Source organism: Macaca fascicularis, chromosome 14, assembly GCF_037993035.2.
Source record: "Macaca fascicularis isolate 582-1 chromosome 14, T2T-MFA8v1.1".
Classification (NCBI taxonomy): domain Eukaryota; kingdom Metazoa; phylum Chordata; class Mammalia; order Primates; family Cercopithecidae; genus Macaca; species Macaca fascicularis.
Window position 1 is genome coordinate 51,310,237 of NC_088388.1, and position 18,963 is coordinate 51,329,199.

The window sequence follows — 18,963 nt, forward strand, 5'->3', positions numbered from 1 at the left end:
CAGCCTCCCTGGTTCAAGCAATTGTCCTGCCTTAGCCTCCCGAGTAGCTGGGACTACAGGCGTGTGCCACCACGTCCAGCTAATTTATATATATATATATATAGACACACACACACACACACATACATATATTTTTTTTTGTGGTTTTCTTTTTAATTATCTTTAGTCTTGTGATCACACATAATTTTAAAATTTGTGTGTATCTCCGCTACTTTAATCCTTTTAAGTTGGCAAAAGCACCATTCCCAATCACAAATACACAGTTCTACAGTTTTATGTTTCTGAATGGCTGTTTAAAGACAATCCTAAATTATAACTTAGTTTGACTTAGACTGTAAAGAATTCAAGAGTGAAGTTTAACTTGCTACTATTTTAAAAGCATATGACCTTATAGATTTATAAGATGTGAGAAGTGTTGAATAATCTTTAATATTACACATAAACCATACTAAAATGCCTTTCAATAAGTAAAAGGAACCATTTTAAATACAGGGAATTATAATTAGATTGGCATCGTTAAGGCCAAAACTCTAGACATTGCTGCCTTATTTATCTTCAACCCTTGCCTTTAAGAGGCAAATGAACACAAAACACAAGTGAATCTTGCTTGGTTCTGAGACAGTGAAGGAATTTCCCCAGTATTTAAATATATTCACATAACCAGCTATATAAATCTAAATATAAAACCAATCTCCAGTAAGTTTTAAGATGGCACTCACCATCTTTGTGAAAAGCTGAACATTACTAATGAAGTCTAATCATATCTTTAGAAAGGGTAAACAGTGATAGCATTTACTGAATTGGAATTACTATTACAATTCAAAAACTGAACATATTCATTTAACCACAAGCCAGTCGTAGTTTTAAATCAGGACTGCCCAACAAAATATTCTGTCAGTCATTCATGATCTGAATTCTGGTGTATGAGATCTATTAAAGTATGGTACACATAAAAAAGTCACGAGACATTGGTTTTGTAATAAGGCAGTGGCCAATTATTACTCATTAGTAGCTTTTTTGAGATAAGCTATCAAGTCTGCCCTTTCTTCCTTCTTAATGCCGACAAAGATCATTTTTGTTCCAGGGATGTACTTCTTGGGATTCTCCAAATATTTCATCAGTGTATCCTCTCCCCAGGTGATGCCTTTGTTCTTACTGGCGGCTGTGTAAGAGTATCCACGGGCCTGACCTGTCTTCCTCCCAAAGAGACCATGGAGATTTGGCTGAGTCTTGTGCTTGCCTCCCTTTTCAACAGTGTGGCACTGGGAACACTTCATAATAAAAATCTTCTTGCCTTTCTCAACATCACCCATATTTAATTCTCTTTTTAGTCGCTGGCGCAACGAAGATTCCTGCTCCGAAGCAGGACGTCCCCACTGTCTCATTTTTATATATGTTTAGTAGAGACGGGGTTTCACCGTGTTGGCCAGGATAGTCTCAATCTCAACCTCGTGGTCTGCCCACCTCGGCCTCCCAAAGTGCTGGGATTACAGGTGTGAGACACAGCACCTGGCCTTTTTTTTTTTTTTTTTTTTTTTGAGACGGGGTCTGGCAGTGGTGCAATATCGGCTCACTGCAACCTCCACCTCTCTCACCTCATCCTCCCGAGTAGCTGGGACCACAGGCATATGCCATGATGCCCAGCTAATTTTTGTATTTTTTGTAGAGAGAGTTTTGCCATGTTGCCCAGGCTAGTCTCAAGCTCCTGAGCTCAAGCAATCCATCCACATTGGCCTCCCAAAGTTTTGGGATTACAAGCGTGAGCTACTGCACCTGGCTATTTTTCTATTTGCAAGGTAATTCATAAATGAGAACAAAGAGAAGGAAGTTAATATAGTTGGCAGATACAGCAAGCTCTTTACTTACTAATAGAAAACTTGCTTTTTCTTCTTTTAAAAACAACTTCAGGCCAGGCACGATGGCTTACACCTGTAATCCCAACACTTGGGAGGCTGAGGCAGGCAGATGGCATGAGCCTAGGGGTTTAAGACCAGCCTGGGCAACATGGCAAAACCCTGTCTCGACAAAAAATACAAAAATTAGCCGGGCATGGTAGCATGCACCTATAGTCCCAGCTACTCAGGAGGCTGAGGTAGGAGGACTGATAAGGCCCAGGAGGTCAAGGCTGTAGTGAACTGTGATCATGCCACTGCATTCCAGCCTGGGCAACAGAGTGAGACCCTGTCTCAGAAAAACAACAACAACAAAATGCCAAGTTAATAGTGATATTTTGCTACCTGTCAGAAACTTTTCTTGTTAAGTGAGAAATAAAGTGGGAGACAAAAAGTCATTTTAGGGATATCAGAAAGGTAAGAGAACCAAAATATACTATCTTTAGAAACTCAGTATCAGAGGTGAAATATTTCTCCTATGTATTGAGTAAAGTAAGTAGTTTTATTTGTGACTTGTTTCTTCCACATTGATGAATGTTCCAGTCAGCTAATAATGTATAGGCTTTCTCTTAAATCAAGATTGAGTTAAAATTATAGTTTGTCTTTTAACAGTTCTGAATGCTGTCCTCAAAACGGTTAGGGATACCAGCCCCCTGCCTTACTTTCCTCTCCCAGATTCTCAGTACACCATCAATGTTACCTGTCCCCAGCTCCATTCTCTACCTCCAGGATCTCAGGAACCTACAGAAGTAACCAGGTATGATGCAGAAGTTCAGTTTAGAATTAGGAAAGTATGGAATCACATCTGCTAGTTATGTGCTATGTAGTCTCAGGCAATGGTAAATAGCTAACTTAGTGCTTACTTGTGCTAGGTATAACCATAAGTGCTTTTTCCGTGACATTTACAATGTTCACAATGACACTCTAAGGCAAATACTGTTAATATCGTCATTTAAAGATGATGATTACAGTCTTACAAGAGGTTAAGTCACTTATTCAAGGCTTAATAGTAAGAGATGAACTCAGATATAAAGCCAGGGCATCTGACACTAAAGCCCTTATAACTAGTCACACATTGCCACCACAGCCTAATAAATTGTACCTCAGTTTCCTCATTTGTAAGGTGCTTTTAACGTGTATTTCACAGAGGTGATATGAAAATGAAATGATATAATGTATTTATTACGAATATTTGGCACACAGTAGATGCTCATCAGTAAGTATTCATTCCATTTCTTCCTGCATTGACCTTCCTTACCTTACAGAGAAGACTGAACCATGTTCTCATTATCTTTATACTTCCCTCAGAATTTAGGTCTTCATTTTACACAGTAACTGACTTAAAAGAATCTTCATGTCTTGAGAATTATTTGATTCAGGTATCATTGACCCCTTTGTAACTATTTGTTGTGTAGTTTTTTGGTTTTTTTTAGACGGAGTTTCGCTCTTGTTGCCCAGGCTGGAGTGCAATGGTGCGACCTCAGCTCACCACAACCTCTGCCTTGCTGGTTCAAGCGATTCTCCTGCCTCAGCCTCCTGAGTAGGTGGGAGAACAGGCGCCTGCCACCATACCTAGCTAACTTTTGCATTATTAATAGAGATGGGAGTTCTCCATGTTGGTCAGGCTGGTCTCGAACTCCTGACCTCAGGTGATCCACCCGCTTCGGCCTCCCAAAATGCTGGGATTACAGGTGTGAGCCACAGTGCCCAGCCTGTTGTGTAGTTTTTTAAAGTAAGCTCTCGGCACTTTTGCCTATCAACTATTGTTAGCTAAACGTGATTGTCGTAACCCATGTTCCTCATGTGATAGATATCTATGATGAACATACTGGCTTTGTTTGCTTTCAGAATGACAAATGTCTGGTTCTTTAAAAATGAGCCCAGAGATATGTGCATCCAGGTTACAGTAACCGTGTGATGTTTAGGGGTTGCTCACTGTGATCAAAAGTCACTTCTAACAATCTGACCACTTCCTCTTTTATTTTCTCCATCTAGCAATGGCAGAATCTCTGAGAAGTCAGTCACGCAGTGACAAAAGAATGCAAGCGGGATTTGTGTCTTTTATCTGGGCTCTATATATAATTATAGGATTCTGAGAAAAATTTGCATTGTATGTATTTTGGAATAATTGTATGTGGAATAATTGTATTAGTTGGGGTCCTCTAGAGGGACAGACTAATAGGATCTAATAGGATATGTATATAAAGGGGAGTTTATAAAGTATTAACTCACACGATCACATGGTCCCACAATAGGCTGTCTGCAGGCTGAGGAGCAAGGAAAGCCAGTCTGAGTCCCAAAACGGAAGAACTTAAGAGTCTGATGTTCGAGGGCAGGAAGAGTCTAGCACTGGAGAAAGATGTAGGCTGGAAGGCTAGGCCAGTCTAGTCCAGTCTTGTCTTATCTTTTTGTTTTTTTTGTTTTTGAAATGGAGTCTCTCTCTGTCACCCAGGCTGGAGTGCAGTGGCGTAATCTCGGCTTACTGCAAGCTCCGCCTCCTGGGTTCATGCCATCCTTCTGCCTCAGCCTCTCCAGTAACTGGGACTATAGGCGCCCACCACCACGGCCGGCTAATTTTTTTTTATTTTTAGTAGAGACGAGGTTTCACTGTGTTAGCCAGGATGGTCTCGATCTCCTGACCTTGTGATCCGCCCACCCCGACCTCCCAAAGTGCTGGGATTACAGGTGTAAGCCACCGCGCCCGGCCTTTGTTTGTTTGTTTGTTTGTTTTGAGATGGAGTTTTGCACTTGTTGCCCAGGCTAGAGTGCCATTGCATGATCTCAGCTCACTGCAACCTCTGCCTCCCAGGTTCAAATGATTCTCTTGCCTCAGCCTCCCGAGTAGCTGAGATTGCAGGTGCCCATCACCACGCCAAGCTAATTTTTTGTATTTCCAGTAGAGATGGGGTTTCACCATGTTGGCCAGGCTGGTCTCGAACTCCTGACGTCAGGTGATCCACCTGCCTCAACCTCCCAAAGTGCTGAGATTACAGGCATGAGCCACCGCACCCGGCCTCAGTCTATTCTTTTCACGTTCTTCTGACTGTTTTATATTCTAGCCACACTGGCAGCTGATTAGATGGTGCCCACCCAGATTAAGAGTGGGTCTGACTTTCCCAATCCACTGACTAAAATGTTAATCTCCTTTGGCAACACCCTCACAGACACACCCAGGATCAATACTTTGCATCCTTCAATCAAGTTGACACTCAGTATTAACCATCACAGTTGTAAAACTAACAAAATACACAAATGGAATGCAGCATGGTGGACTGAAAGAGTCTGGAATGAATTTTTCTAAATCTATTCTCAATTCACTAAGTAGCTTTGTGAAAACAGACAGATGTCTCTGGGCCTACGTCCTTATCTGTAAAATGAAACAATTCAGTTAACTGACTTTCTGGCTTTCTGGCTTTAAAATCTATACTAAAAAGCCATACATTTTATTTTTGTTTTTTATATTTTAAAAAATATCCTTATTGCCATAAACAAGGAGCAGGAAAGCCTTGTGTTTTTACAGCTACCTCTTCAACAAACTCTGTAAATCAACTGGGGTATATCTACCTGGATGTTACCAATGGGCACATCAAAATGAAATGGAATTTATCTGGTTCCCCTAATTTGTTCCTCTACTGTGTTCTCTGGTAATTTATGCTAGAAACCCAGTAATCATCCTTAACTCTGCCCTCATACCTATATCTCATCAGACACCAAGACTCATTTTTTTCCCTTCCTCAATATTTTTCTAATCTTTCCCCCACTCCAATGCCATTGTCCTGGTTTAGACTCTGTCATCCTTAACATGGTCTACTACAGTAGCCTAACCATAAATTTTACATATAATTTTAAAATTAAAGCCTATGCCTTAATTTTAATCACATACAACAGTTTCTATACAATTTTTGGACGTGGTCAGACTCTTCACTGCTAATGCTATTTTTGAGAGGCTACTGAAAAAAGTCCAAAGATTTAATATTTTTAATAATAAAAATGAAAAATGATCAAGATGCTCCAAAATGAATATTGACAAGCAATGGTGGTGTGTCTATAGTCTGTACCAGAGTACCCAGTAGATAGTACATGCTTAATAAATATTTGTTGAGTGACCAAATGAATGATGCATATAGTCATAAAGATAACTAGGGTGTGGACTAAATTGCACTGTGGGGATGTGCCTAGGAAAAAATGTTAGGTAAGAAAAAAGACAGCACTCTCCTACATTATGATAATATTTCCTATATAAGATGAATCAGGGCTGGGCACAGTGGCTCATGCCTGTAATCCCAGTACTTTGGGAGGCCAAGGCGGGTGGATCACCTGAGGTCCGGTGTTCATGACCAGCCTGGCCAACATGGTGAAACCCTGTCTCTACTAAAAATTAAAAAAAAAAAATTAGCTGGGCATGGTGGTGGGCACCTGTAATCCCAGCTACTCGGGAGGCTGAGGCAGCAGAATAGCTTGAACCTAGGAGGCAGGAGTTGCAGTGAGCCCAGATCGTGCCATTGCACTCCAGCCTGGGCAACAGGGCAAGACTCTGTCTCAAAAGAAAAAAAAAGATGAGTCAGGATATGTTGCAGATACACTGCCTATCTCTCCAAGTGAATAGGAAATTGAAATATCACATCAGTCTTATCTCCAGTACATCTTGAAAATAAATGCTCTCTAACCCACCCACCCTGTTACTGGGTGTAGCTATTTTATTGGCTAGAGTCCCTGATTCCAGCTTTTGTGATTTTTAGATCTGTGATCTTGACCTCTTGAGCTTCAAAGTGGCTGAAACCTCAGCCTTTTCCGGGCATCCTCTTGTGAGTTAACACTGTATTCCCTTATAAGAGAGTGGGGATAGACTCCTACCACACAGGACTTCACCAGCCAGGGTGTGGGGAAAGGGAAAATGCCCATCTGGTTCTAGGAGTCTGGGAAAATTACTGACCCCTACTGAGCTACGCAAACCATATCTGAAAGCCCAAAAACATTAAAAAAGTGAATTTAATGAATTATAATCAAAATTTTCTCTTTCTACAGACTTGTTTAAAGTCACACTTTTTTTTTTTTTTTTTTTTTTTTTTTTTTTTAGTGATCCTTTGCTTTGAGTAAAGGTATGACTGCTTTCTGTTAAGCTAAGAGCTTATTTTTCAAACTTTCCCTGATAGAACACTAGTATTCCACAAACTAGACAAATGTGTTCCCACAGCTAAAATCAGATACTGATGATCTTTTTCCCAAGTTAGTAGAACAAATTTTGTCAATTTTATGTTTCTTCTCTATAAAGATTTTTAACACTTTAATACCTGCTACCAAACTTTAAAAGTACTGAAGAACCATTATGGCAATATTAATATTTGATGGGATGAATGTTCTTGATCTAACAGCTTCTCTTTGTGGCCATGTGTGCTCCTGGTGGTTTTATATTGCATACATATATTTTCAGCTAGTAAATTGTCTCTTGTTTATCAAATTGAATGAAATGTCTCAGTATTTCATGGTTGTAGCAAAGGACAATTTGATTTCTAGGTGCCCCACTACCATCTTAGATATTTGTATAAAATATAAAATTCAAATGCTCTTATGTAATCTATACATAGTGCTCATAAACACTGTTTACCCTAATGAAATAAGCCTTGGTAATGGAAATATAAATCCAAGTTCAGGTAGTCCCCAACTTATGCCTTCAATGTAAAAGAACTCTGAAAATGCTCTGGAAGAGTGCACCCTTGTTTCTGGCACTCAACCTGTATGCTTTTTCCCTCATTCCCCAACCTAAGATATAACATAGGGACTCAGTACTGAGGACCCTTGGGTTCTGACTGGTAATACCTGCTGTACATCTAGTGTTATGCAACATCCTGATGTTACTAAGAGTAAGATACAGTCTGGTCAATATTTTAAGGGCACAGAAACACCTAATCAGAGCACTATTTGAAAGTCTTAAAATAGAAAAATGTACCAATTGCTGTGAGAGCACAGAAAACTGGTGGCTATCAGAGGAGAGTCAGGCATAGTTTCATAAAGAGGTGACATTTGAATTAAGCCTTGAAAAGCATAAATTTGCCTGTTTAATGTCAAGTAAGGGATGGGGAAAAGGGGTGAAAAAACCATTCCAGCCACAAAATAGGTGGGATAAAGTCACAGAGGTGCATGACACAGAGAAGTGGGTTCTATTCAACATAGCATTTTGGGGAGGCAATATGATTAGGCTGGAGATGGCAAATTGTAAGCAGATAAGTGACACATTTGCTTTTTGTTTGTTTTTTAAGAGACAGGGTCTTGCTCTGTCACCTAGACTGGAGTGCAGCGAGTGGCATAACCATAGTTCACCGTAACCTTGAACTCCTGGGCTCAAGTAGTCCTCCCACCTCAGCCTCCCAAGTAGTTAGGACTAAAGTGTATGCCACCACACCCAGCTAATTTTTAAAATTCTTTCTTTTTTGAAAGATAGGAGTCTTGCTGTGTTGTTCAGGCTGGTCTTGAACATCTGACCTCAAGTGATTCTTCTGCTGCAGACTCCCAGAGTGCTGGGATTACAGGTGTGAGCCACTGAGCCCAGCCCAGGTTTGCATTTAGGAAAAAACCTTTGGAGAATAGATTGGAAGTGTGAGAGACCAGTTAGAAGCCAACTGTAGAAGCAAAATTCAAGAGTAATTTTAGGCTGCATGCAGTGGCACACGCCTGTAATTCCAGCACTTTAGGAGGCCAAGGTGGGAGGATTGCTTGAGCCCAGGAGTTTGAGACCAGCCTGGTTAACACAATGAGATCCCTGTCTCTACAAAAACTAAAATAATCAGCCCAGCATGGTGACCCAGCTACTTGGGAGGCTAAAGTGGGAGGATCACTTGAGCCCAGGAGTTCAAGGCTGCATTGAGCTATGATTATGCCACTGCACTCCAACCTGGGTAACAAAGCGAGACCCTGTCTCTTTTTAGAGAAAAAAAAAAAAAGTTATTTCGACAGAACATGATGTGGAAAGTGGGACATGGAAGGGGCAGGGAGTCAGGGACAGATGGGAGCCTTTAAAAAAACTTACATGTTTTCCTAAGGGAAATGCTGTTCTGAAAAATGGGTAGGGTTACCAAATCTGCTCTTCCTCATATGTAAAACCCTTCCTGTCTTAAACTGTTACTGAAATGATGTGAAATTTAATCAGTAAAGGTGTGTACAGATGAGTGATGGAGTAGTTATTAATAGAGTTGTCATGGTGATCTTTATCCACAGAAATAATACCATATCATGAGGTTGAAGGATATGAAACTGCTTCTTTTATGGGTTAAAAAAAGTCAAATATCAGCAATTTTATGTGATTCAACCTAATAGTTTGTGAATTACTTAGTTTTTCCTATTACTTCCTGCTTCCTTTTAAGCCTTATTATTGCCTTTTTTTTTTTTTTAAGATGAGCAATATATTTCATCAAGGGGATTTCCAGGAATGCTGGAGAGGCAAGTGTGGTAAATTAAAAGTATGCAGGCTCTAGAATCAAATAAACCTGGAATTAGATTTTCCTCTGTAATTTATTAACTGTGATCTTGGGCAAGTCAATCTGTTTCAGCTTTATTTTTTTGTTCTGGAAAATGGAAATAAATAGTGCCTGCCTTGTAGAGTTATTAAATGAGAAAAGTCATGGCTTGTTAGTGTGTGGCATATAAAAGATGTTGAATGAAAGTCTCAGCTGTCCCCTCTCCCTTTCATTTTTCCTACTTGCTTGTTCACAAAAGGTTTGACATAAAACTCAGAATTTTCTGCTTCCTTGTGTCTCATAAAAGCTGAGTTATGCCAGGGATTTTGATGTTTATAAGAAATATTCATTTAGTTTCAAGCTAAAATCTTTTAGACTAAGTGGCCATTTAAACATTTAAATATCATTCCATGGAATTGCTTTAATGTACAATTTGTATCAAGTTTTTCCAGAATGCCAGAGCCTCATCACTTTTCACGTCATTCAGGAAGTTACTCATTTAACCTAGACTTCCAATAAGCTCATACATAGACTGTGTCATATTCTTCTGGAAGTATCACCATTTTTAAAAGATGTGATAACTGCTTTTTGAAAAGAAAAAAGATCATTGAAATTGTATTTTTTTGCTTATATTCCTTACTTTGAATCCAACCCCAAAAGGTGAACTCATAATTGCTGACCCCTCACACTTGTAGATCCCAAAGGCACAGCTGGATTTCTGCCTCAGTTTCCCTTATTTTTATTCCCTGGTGGGTTTTGATTTTGCAATAATTCTCTGTTTTTTTTCTTCTCTTTTCTTTTCTTTTTTTTTTTTTTTGAGACAGAATTGCTCTGTCGCCCAGGCTGGAGTGCAGTGGCACAGTCTCGGCTCACTGCAAGCTCTGCCTCTAGGGTTCACGCCATTCTCCTGCCTCAGCCTCCCCAGTAGCTGGGACTACAGGCACCCGCCACCACGCCTGACTAATTTTTCATATTTTTAGTAGAGACAGGGTTTCACCATGTTAGCCAGGATGGTATCGATCTCCTGACCTCGTGATCTGCCCGTCTCGGCCTCCCAAAGCCTGGGATTACAGGAGCCAGTGCTCCCAGCTAATTCTGTTTTTAATTGAGCTCCTATTTTGTGCAGGCGCTTTTCATGTCACAGCATGTATATGATGAATAAGACAGACAAAATATTTGCACACATGAGCTTACATTCCTGTGACAACAACCAAATAAGGTGTTTTCAGAGTGAGTAAGTCCTAGGAAGGAAATAAATTAGGCAAATGGAGTAGACAGTGGCTGGTAGATGGGAAGGGTAACTAAGAAAGGTTTTCAGGGAATTAAAGTAGTTACAAGGACCTGAGTTGCTCTGGCCCCCAGCTCCCCTGGAGGGTTGAATTGTGTATCTAGCCACTGCCTGGGACTGCCCTTTCAACCGGAAGTATGCCATCCAGATATCTGATGTAACTGCTATTCTGACTTCATCCCTATTTTGTGGAACCTGGCTGCCTTGTTCTATCTGCTTGAATTTGCCCCTGGCTGAAATCAAGCCTTGATTCTCCACTAAGTGATGGCCTTTTTAAACTTAAAAATTAGTAACTATTAACTAATGTCTGTTCGCTGAAAATAGAAAATGAAGAAAGGCAAAAATAAAACAGAGATAAATACTGCTTAACATTTTGGGACATACTATTTCAGGTATATTCTATTCTTTTGTTTTTTTGTTTGTTTGTTGTTGTTTTTTTTTTTTTTTGAGACAGAATCTCGCTATGTTGCTTAGGCTGGAATGCAGTGGCGTGATCTCAGCTCGCTGCAACCTCCACCTCCCAGGTTCGAGTGATTCTCCTGCCTCAGCCTCCCAAGTAGCTGGGATTACAGGCATACGCCACCATATCCAGCGAATTTTTGTATTTTTAGCAGAGATGAGGTTTCACCACGTTGGCCGGCTGGTCTTGAACTCCTGGCCTCAAGTGATCCACCCACCTCAGCCTCTCAAAGTGCTGGGATTAAAGGCATGAGCCACCACGCCTGGCCTATGTGCATATTTTAATCAAAGTATGATCATAATTTGACCTTTTTATTCAACCATATAAATCAGTTTCTGTTTCAATAAGTCAATATCTGCTTCCACATTAATTTAAATAGTTTCTGTAATGCTGATGATATATACCACAATTGATTCAACCCATTCACTGGAAACAAAAGAATAATTATGACGATCAGAGCAGTAACTAACCACTGAGCACTTAACACGTTAGGAACGATGGCGATGTTACATACAACATTTCTTTTTTTTTTTTTTCCGAGATGGAGTCTCGCTCTCTCGCGCTGGCTGCCCAGATCTCGGCTCACTGCAACCTCTGCCTCCCTGGTGTAAGTGATTCTCCTGCCTCAGCCTCCCGAGTAGCTGGGATTACAGGCACACACCACCACACGTGGCTAATTTTTGTATTTTCAGTAGAGACAGGGTTTCACCATGTTGGTCAGGCTGATCTCAAACTCCTGACCTCAAGTGATCCACCCAGGCGTGATCCACCACACCTGGCCTACACACATCATTTCTGAGGCAAATAATGTTAAGTGACTTGCCTAACACCACTCAGACTGTAAGAAAAGACACTGCTGGGCAGAAATGACATTTACTAAACATGGAGTGTGGGCTAGGCTGCATACTAGTCTCAGCAGGGAGGTAACTTCTGCTATTTCCCTTAAATCTCAAAGGTCAGAATTCTGTAGCCCTCCCCTAACTGCAGTGGGAAACAGGCCTCTCTGAATGTCTGCTCCCACCAAGACTGCACATAATGTGTACAGAAATCAGGGTACTATCAGGAAGTGGGGAAATGGATCTGGGCAACCAAACATTGACAGATAGTTATTATTGCCTTGCCTTAGGCTGTATTACTGTCTCATGTTCTGCTTTTTCCCCACCCTGAGCCTCTCACCTCTTACCCTCTCTGAGGTTTACGTTCTTCATCTGTAAAATGGATATACCATGGTTATTATTATGGCAGACTATTAAATAGAAATATGGCCCACCACTGGGTAACCAAGTTTTTATGAATGAGGTGGGTTACCAGGTCCCCACCAATGCCCTTTGAAAAAGTATGAAGGGAACAGTCAGACTTTGGGAACCTAAGAGATTGAGGAAGAAGGAAACCAAATAGGATCTGTTTTTTCTGCAAAGTCACTGAAGGAAATAGGGGAGGAGGGGATAGGATGGAGGGACCTCTAGCAACCTCATTCAGGTGTAGAACAATCACAGTGTGTATGACAAGTCACGATTCCTTTAAAACCCTGCTGGTTTCCTGGGAGAACTGCTCACAGTTGACCTACTGGTCTCATTGATTCCCAGATAAGGCATGGCAGTCAGCCAACAGCAGGCATCATCAGACAACTTGGAAGAGGCTCAGAGGCAGAAACTGAAGTGTGATGCTGCATATCTGGGGGATGTGAACTGTACATCTGCACACTGACAGTAAGTTGTTGACAGCAAATTGCAAAGAGACTAAGCAAGAATGGTGGTGCTCCCATGGCAGTTAGGCCCTTAGCAAAAGCAAAGAGAATATGCTGCAGCATATGGGGGTCAAGGAGCACTGGGAAGCAGCACCTAACTGCATGTTTGTGGCCCTGGCTTCTACTTAGATCTCTACCACTAACTAAGGAGAGTGGAATAGCTCTCCCTTTCTCAGACTTAATCTTCAATGGCCAGCTCACATGGCATTCCCACTATAAAGTTCACTTAGGCTCTGAATTGTTCCTTTTTCTGTGCTCACACAGCATTCTCTATTCCACCATTATACCACATAGCACAATTTAGCATGGTACTTTGTCCCACCTCTAAAATGGAGTTAGTATTTGGCCTGCATTCCTCCCAGTACTGTTCCAAACTGAGTCAGGAATAAGAACATTGGTCCAAATGCTTGCGTGAACTCACCACACATTAATGATAACAATATGTAGGGACCATACTTTACAGTTTATAATGCAATTTTGCACCCATTATCTCACTTGATCCGCAAAGTAACTGAATTATTAGGTTACTGATTCACAAGTGGGAAAACTGAGCTCTGGCAAAGTAATTGGCTAAAGTTGCTTGGCTAGTAGGTGATAAAGCCAGGAATGGAACCCTGACCTCTGACCAGGGCCTGTCCTCTCTCTATTACATGTTGTTACTTTTACTGCTGGAATAATCCTTCATCCATTGAAAAATAGGCAAATAAGCAAAAACCCCTCCTACAAACTTTAATTTCTTGGCAGTTTACTTTCTCTGCCTCCTGCTTAATGGAAACCTGGCTCTTTCTGAGTGCCATACCTCCATTATATCTTCTTCCAGCTTCTTTCTTTTGAGATGAAGTCTCACTCTTGTCCCCTAGGATGGGGTGCAATGGTGCGATCTCGGCTCACTGCAACCTTCACCTCCCAGGTTCAAGTGATTCTCCTGCCTCAGCCTCCTGAGTAGCTTACAGGAGCATGCCACCACGTCCAGCTAATTTTTGTATTTTTAGTAGAGACGGGGTTTCACCATGTTGGCCAGGCTGGTCTTGAACTCCTGACCTCAGGTGATCTGCCCGCCTCAGCCTCCCAAAGTGCTGGGATTACAGGCGTGAGCCACCATGCCTGGGCCTTCCAGCTTCTTGATTAGACACTGCCTTTTCTCACATCTTCCGTATACTACTGGGGACTTCACTGGCAGTCTTGTCATTCCCCATTGACACTAACCTACCACGTTACTTCTACCCCTTGCAAAATTTACTTGTCCTTTGAAGCTTATACCATCCAGCTCAGCCTATCAGACCCTCTGTCCTGGAACTTTGACTGTTGTATAACTGATCCAAGAATGGAAGGAATGAGGGGAAGGCCTGTGTTTGAGGCTCATGCCATCTTCTATGCTATCTTTACAGGAGTCATCCTCTGACACTTCAGTCCTTAAAGATTTTGGTACCTGGCACAAAGTCTTCTTCACTTTAAGGCTCGCTGTCACCTAGGTAACTTCACTATATGGAACCATTTAACATCCTAGCCTCCGTATTCCTTATTTTTGGCAACAGTAACCACCACCTTACAGCCATTCCACTCATTCATTTCCATGATTATGTCTTGGATTTTTTAAAGACCTGGCACTGCTCCACTTTTGAGATCTTAAGGTCTGGAGTACTAAATCTCAGATTATCACCTCCTGGCTCCCTAGCTCTCTCACTCTTACTCCCACCATACATTCTCCTTCATATCCTGGACTCCACCAGGTCTTTAACCTTACCATTTTCTACCAAGTTCATCACTCCTCTCCATATTTCCCTTCCGTATTCCGCCTAGACCTTATAGTGCCACATGAAGACCAACATTATCCTCTTTCTTCCACACCCACCTTGCATCAGTTCAACTATCAGCTTTCTCCACTCCCATAATGAAGCTGCTGAACATAACCCTGTAGACTGACTCTGCAGCAGTGCTGTGGTCTCTCTCTCTCTCTTTTTTTTTTTTTTTTTTTTTTTGTGGAATTAACAGTCTTTATTGGGCTCAGACCAGGAGGCCGTGGGTCTTGAGGACTTCTGTGTATTTGTCAATTTTCTTCTCCACGTTCTTCTCTGCCAGTTTCCGTAGCCTCATGAGCTGTTTCTTCTTCCAGTAGTGGATCTTGGCTTTCTCCTTCCTCTTCTCCTCCAGGGTAGCTGTCACTGCCTGGTACTTCTAGCCAACCTCGTGAGCCAGGCGCCCCAGATAGGCAGACTTCCTCATAGGCTTCAGATGCACGACCTTGAGGGCAGCAGGAACTGTCATCCACTGTTTCTTTTCTTAGGGTAGTGGGATGATGTCAAACACCTTGAGGCGGTCCAGGGCAGCCTGGCCTCGCTTGGTTTTGTGGGGCAGCATGCCTCGCAGCGTCCGCCGGAACATGCAGCAGAGGGCCCGGAAGTGGTAGGAGCCTCGGAAGAGTTGGTGTTCATCTGCTTGTGGAGGAAAACCAGGTACTTCAACTAGTTTCTGTGGAAATTGCCAGAAATGGCCGGACGTGGTGCTCACGCCTGTAATCTCAGCACTTTAGGAGGCTAAGCCGGGTGGATCACGTGAGGTCAGGAGTTCAAGACGGGCGAAACCCCGTCTCTACTAAAAATACAAAAAATTAGCTGGGCATGCTGGTGGGCGCCTGTAATCCCGGCTACTCAGGAGGCTGAGGCAGGAGAATTGCTTGAACCCCGGAGGCGGAGGTTGCTTTGAGCCAAGATCGCGTCATTGCACTCCAGCCTGGACAACAAGAGGGAAACTCTCTCAAAAAAGAAAAAAAGAAATTGCCAGAAATGTTGATGCCCTTGCAGCGTATGGCCACCACCTTCTGGCCCAGCAGTACCTGCTTAGCCACGATGGCTGCCAGGAGGCCCAGGAGATGGCCTAGACCATGGAGCACCAGGACCTGCACCTCTGCCGTCTTCAGCGGCCGCCTAGGAAAAGCGGTCTCCATTCTTGATTGGGCTCTCATAGGTATTGTGACCTTGATTATCTCTTCACAGTATTAATTAACAAAATTGATTAACCTATTCATTTAACAGCTATTTATTTGTCATCTGTTACACGCCAGGCAATGTGCTACATGTTAAACATGTAGCAGTAGACCAAACAAACAGACATAGTGCCTACCTTCATGGAATTATGGTCTAGTGGAGGGAAGACCCCTTGTTCACTATATACAAACATACTCAGTTGACCCTTGAACAACATGGGGGTTAAGGGGCTGACCCCCTGCACAGTTGAAAATCCATGTATAACTTTTGACTCCCCAAAAATATAACTACTAATAGCTTACTGTTGATCTGATTGATAACATAAATGGTTGATGAACACATATTTTGTATGTTATATGTATTATATACTATATTCTTACACTAAAGTCAGCTAGAGAAAAGAAAATGTTTTTAAGAAAATCACAGAGGGCCAGGTGCAGTGACTCACGCCTGTAATCCCAGCATTTTGGGAGGCCGAGGTGGGCAGATCATTTGCGGTCAGGAGTTTGAGACCATCCTGACCAACATGGTGAAATCCCGTCTCTACTAAAAATACAAAAAAATTAGCCAGGCGTGGTGGTGCATGCCTGTAGTCCCAGCTACTCAGGAGGCTAAGGCAGGAGAATTGCTTGAACCAGAGAGGCGGAGGTTGCAGTGAGCCAAGATTGCACCACTTCACTCCAGGCTGGGTGACAGAGTGAGACTCTGTCTCCAAAAAAAAAAAAAAGAAAAAGAAAATAAAAAGAAAAAAAAAGGAAAATCACAGGGAAGAGAAAATATATTTACTTTATTAAGCGGAAGTGGATCATATAAAGGTGTTTATCCTTGTCATCTTCCCGTTGAATAGCCTGAGCAGGAGGAAGAAGAGGAGAGATTGGTCTTGCTGTCTTGGGGTGGCAGAGGCAGAAGAAAATTCATGTAAACATGGACCCATGCAGTTCAATCCCATGTTGTTCAAGGGCCAACTATAATTACCATTGTGAAGAGTGCTACCAAGGAAAAAGCTCCAAGTATCATAAGAGCATACAATAAGAAGACCTAGCCTAGACTGAAGAATCAGGGAAGGCCTCTCTGAGAAAGTGATATTTAATTCGAGACCCAAAGAAAGGGTTAAAATTAACCAAGTGAAAGGAATAGGAGTGAAATGGAAGTGCTCTCCTGGTATAGGGAAGAGGATCTATGAAGGCCTCAAGGAGGAAAGGAGGAAGGAAATGAAAAGGGTTCCTGTTGAGAGTGTATGGAGGGCTGAGGGTAAGGGTGAGAAGACAATGTGAACCAAATATTTGGGTCATTTCAAGAATTTTGAGCAAGCGTACAATTTCATGCAGAGGGTGGCATGATCTGATATGTCCTTTTAAAAAAGGTCAGCCTGTTCGTAGTATGCTGAAAGGGTTTAGTGGAGGCAAGTTAATCAGATGGGAAGCTATTGTATTAATAGTTGTCCATCTGAAGGCAGATGGCTTAGTGGAGATAGATTCAAGAACCTTCTCTAAGCTCCTGAACGCCCATAACCTACTTCTGGTCCTTTCTCCACCATACCACCACTGCTACCAATTCTGGCAATTGGCTTGCTTCCTACTTCTTAGGAAATTTAAAATATCAGGTGTGAACTTCAATTTCCTGTTTCTACACCTACAAATTTAGCTAACTATACTTCCTTCACTTCCTTCCTGCCAATCTCAGAGAAAGAGGGTCAGATCTCCTTTCTAAGGCTCATCATTCTTCCTTCCACCTTCTCCAAGACCAATACCATGCCCTTGATTAACCACTCCCTCTCCTCTAAACACATGCAATTCCCTTTTAATTAGAAGAACAAAAAACAGGCCCGACACAGTGGCTCACACCTGTAATCACAACACTTTGGGAGGCCGAGGCAGGCAGATCACCTAAGATCAGGAGTTTGTGACCAGCCTGACCAATATGGTGAAACTCTGTCTCTACTAAAAATACAAAAATTAGCCGGGCATGGTGGTGTGGGCCTGTAATCCCAGCTACTCAGGAGGCTGAGGCAGGAGAATTGCTTGAACCTGGGAGGTGGAGGTTGCAGTGAGCTGAGATCACGCCACTGCACTCTAACCTGGGCAACAGAGTGAGACTCCGTCTCAAAAAAAAAAGAAAAACAAAAAACAAAATCCACTCACCTCCTGTCACCCTAGCTACTACCTTATCTCTCCTTCCCTTTATAACAAAAATTCTATAGTCTACTCTTCCTATGTCAGACATAGTGGTGTTCACCAAATACTCTATTCTGCTCCTCGCATTTCCCAGGAACTTTGCTGTTAGGCAGGCTGAGGTGATTAGTATTTCACTCTGGACCACAGTGTAAAATAGCTGGCATGTGACCTCCCAAGATCTCTTCACTTGCTGAGCCAATTGTGGAGAGGATTTTGTCTTCCAGAAGTTGCCCAGCACAGTGAATGAAAATATATTCATATCTCAGCACTTAGTGAAATTCAGAACACTATTGTGTAATTTCAGAACACCAAAGACAAAGAGAAGATTCTAGCAGAGTGTAGTGGCTCATGACTGTAATCCTAACACTTTGGGAGGCCCAGGCAGGAGGATTACTTTAGGCCAGGAGTTAGAGACCAGTTTGGACAACCTAGCAAGACCTTATGTCTACAACAAATTAAAAAATTAGCCAGGTGTGGTGGTGCATGCCTGTAGTCCAAGCTACTCAGGAGGCTGAGGCAGGAGGTTTGCTTAGGTTCACTAGGACCAGGCTGCAGTGAGCTATGATCCTGCCACTGCACTTCATCCTGGGTGACAGAGTGAGACCCTGTCTCTAAAATAAATAAAAATAAATAAATAAATAAGAGAAGATTCTAAAATCTTCCAAAAAGAAACAATGGGTTGTATACAATCAGGAATCAAAATGTCTTTAGGATTCTTAACAACATTGGAATCAAGAAGGGAAGAGAGCAATGGCTTAGAAACTCTGCAAACAAATATTTCCTAAGAATTCTATACTTTGCCACATTATAATCAAGTGTGAAGATTGAAGAAATTTTCAGTCATGCAATGTCTGAAATATACACTTTCTCAGCAAAATATAGGAGTAAACAAACAAACAAGATCCAACAAGGAAAGAGATGAAGAGCACCTGAAGAGTGACAATGAGTAGAGATTCTAGGATCACAG

General features: G+C 41.9%; 2 pseudogenes; both read right to left on the reverse strand.

Annotated features, from left to right (window-relative positions):
• Nucleotides 1-913: 913 nt before the first annotated feature.
• On the reverse strand, nt 914-1,353 carry LOC102141866 (cytochrome c pseudogene; annotated as a pseudogene).
• Nucleotides 1,354-14,770: 13,417 nt separating this feature from the next.
• On the reverse strand, nt 14,771-15,920 carry LOC102141204 (large ribosomal subunit protein uL13-like; annotated as a pseudogene).
• Between the last annotated feature and the right edge of the window lie 3,043 nt (nt 15,921-18,963).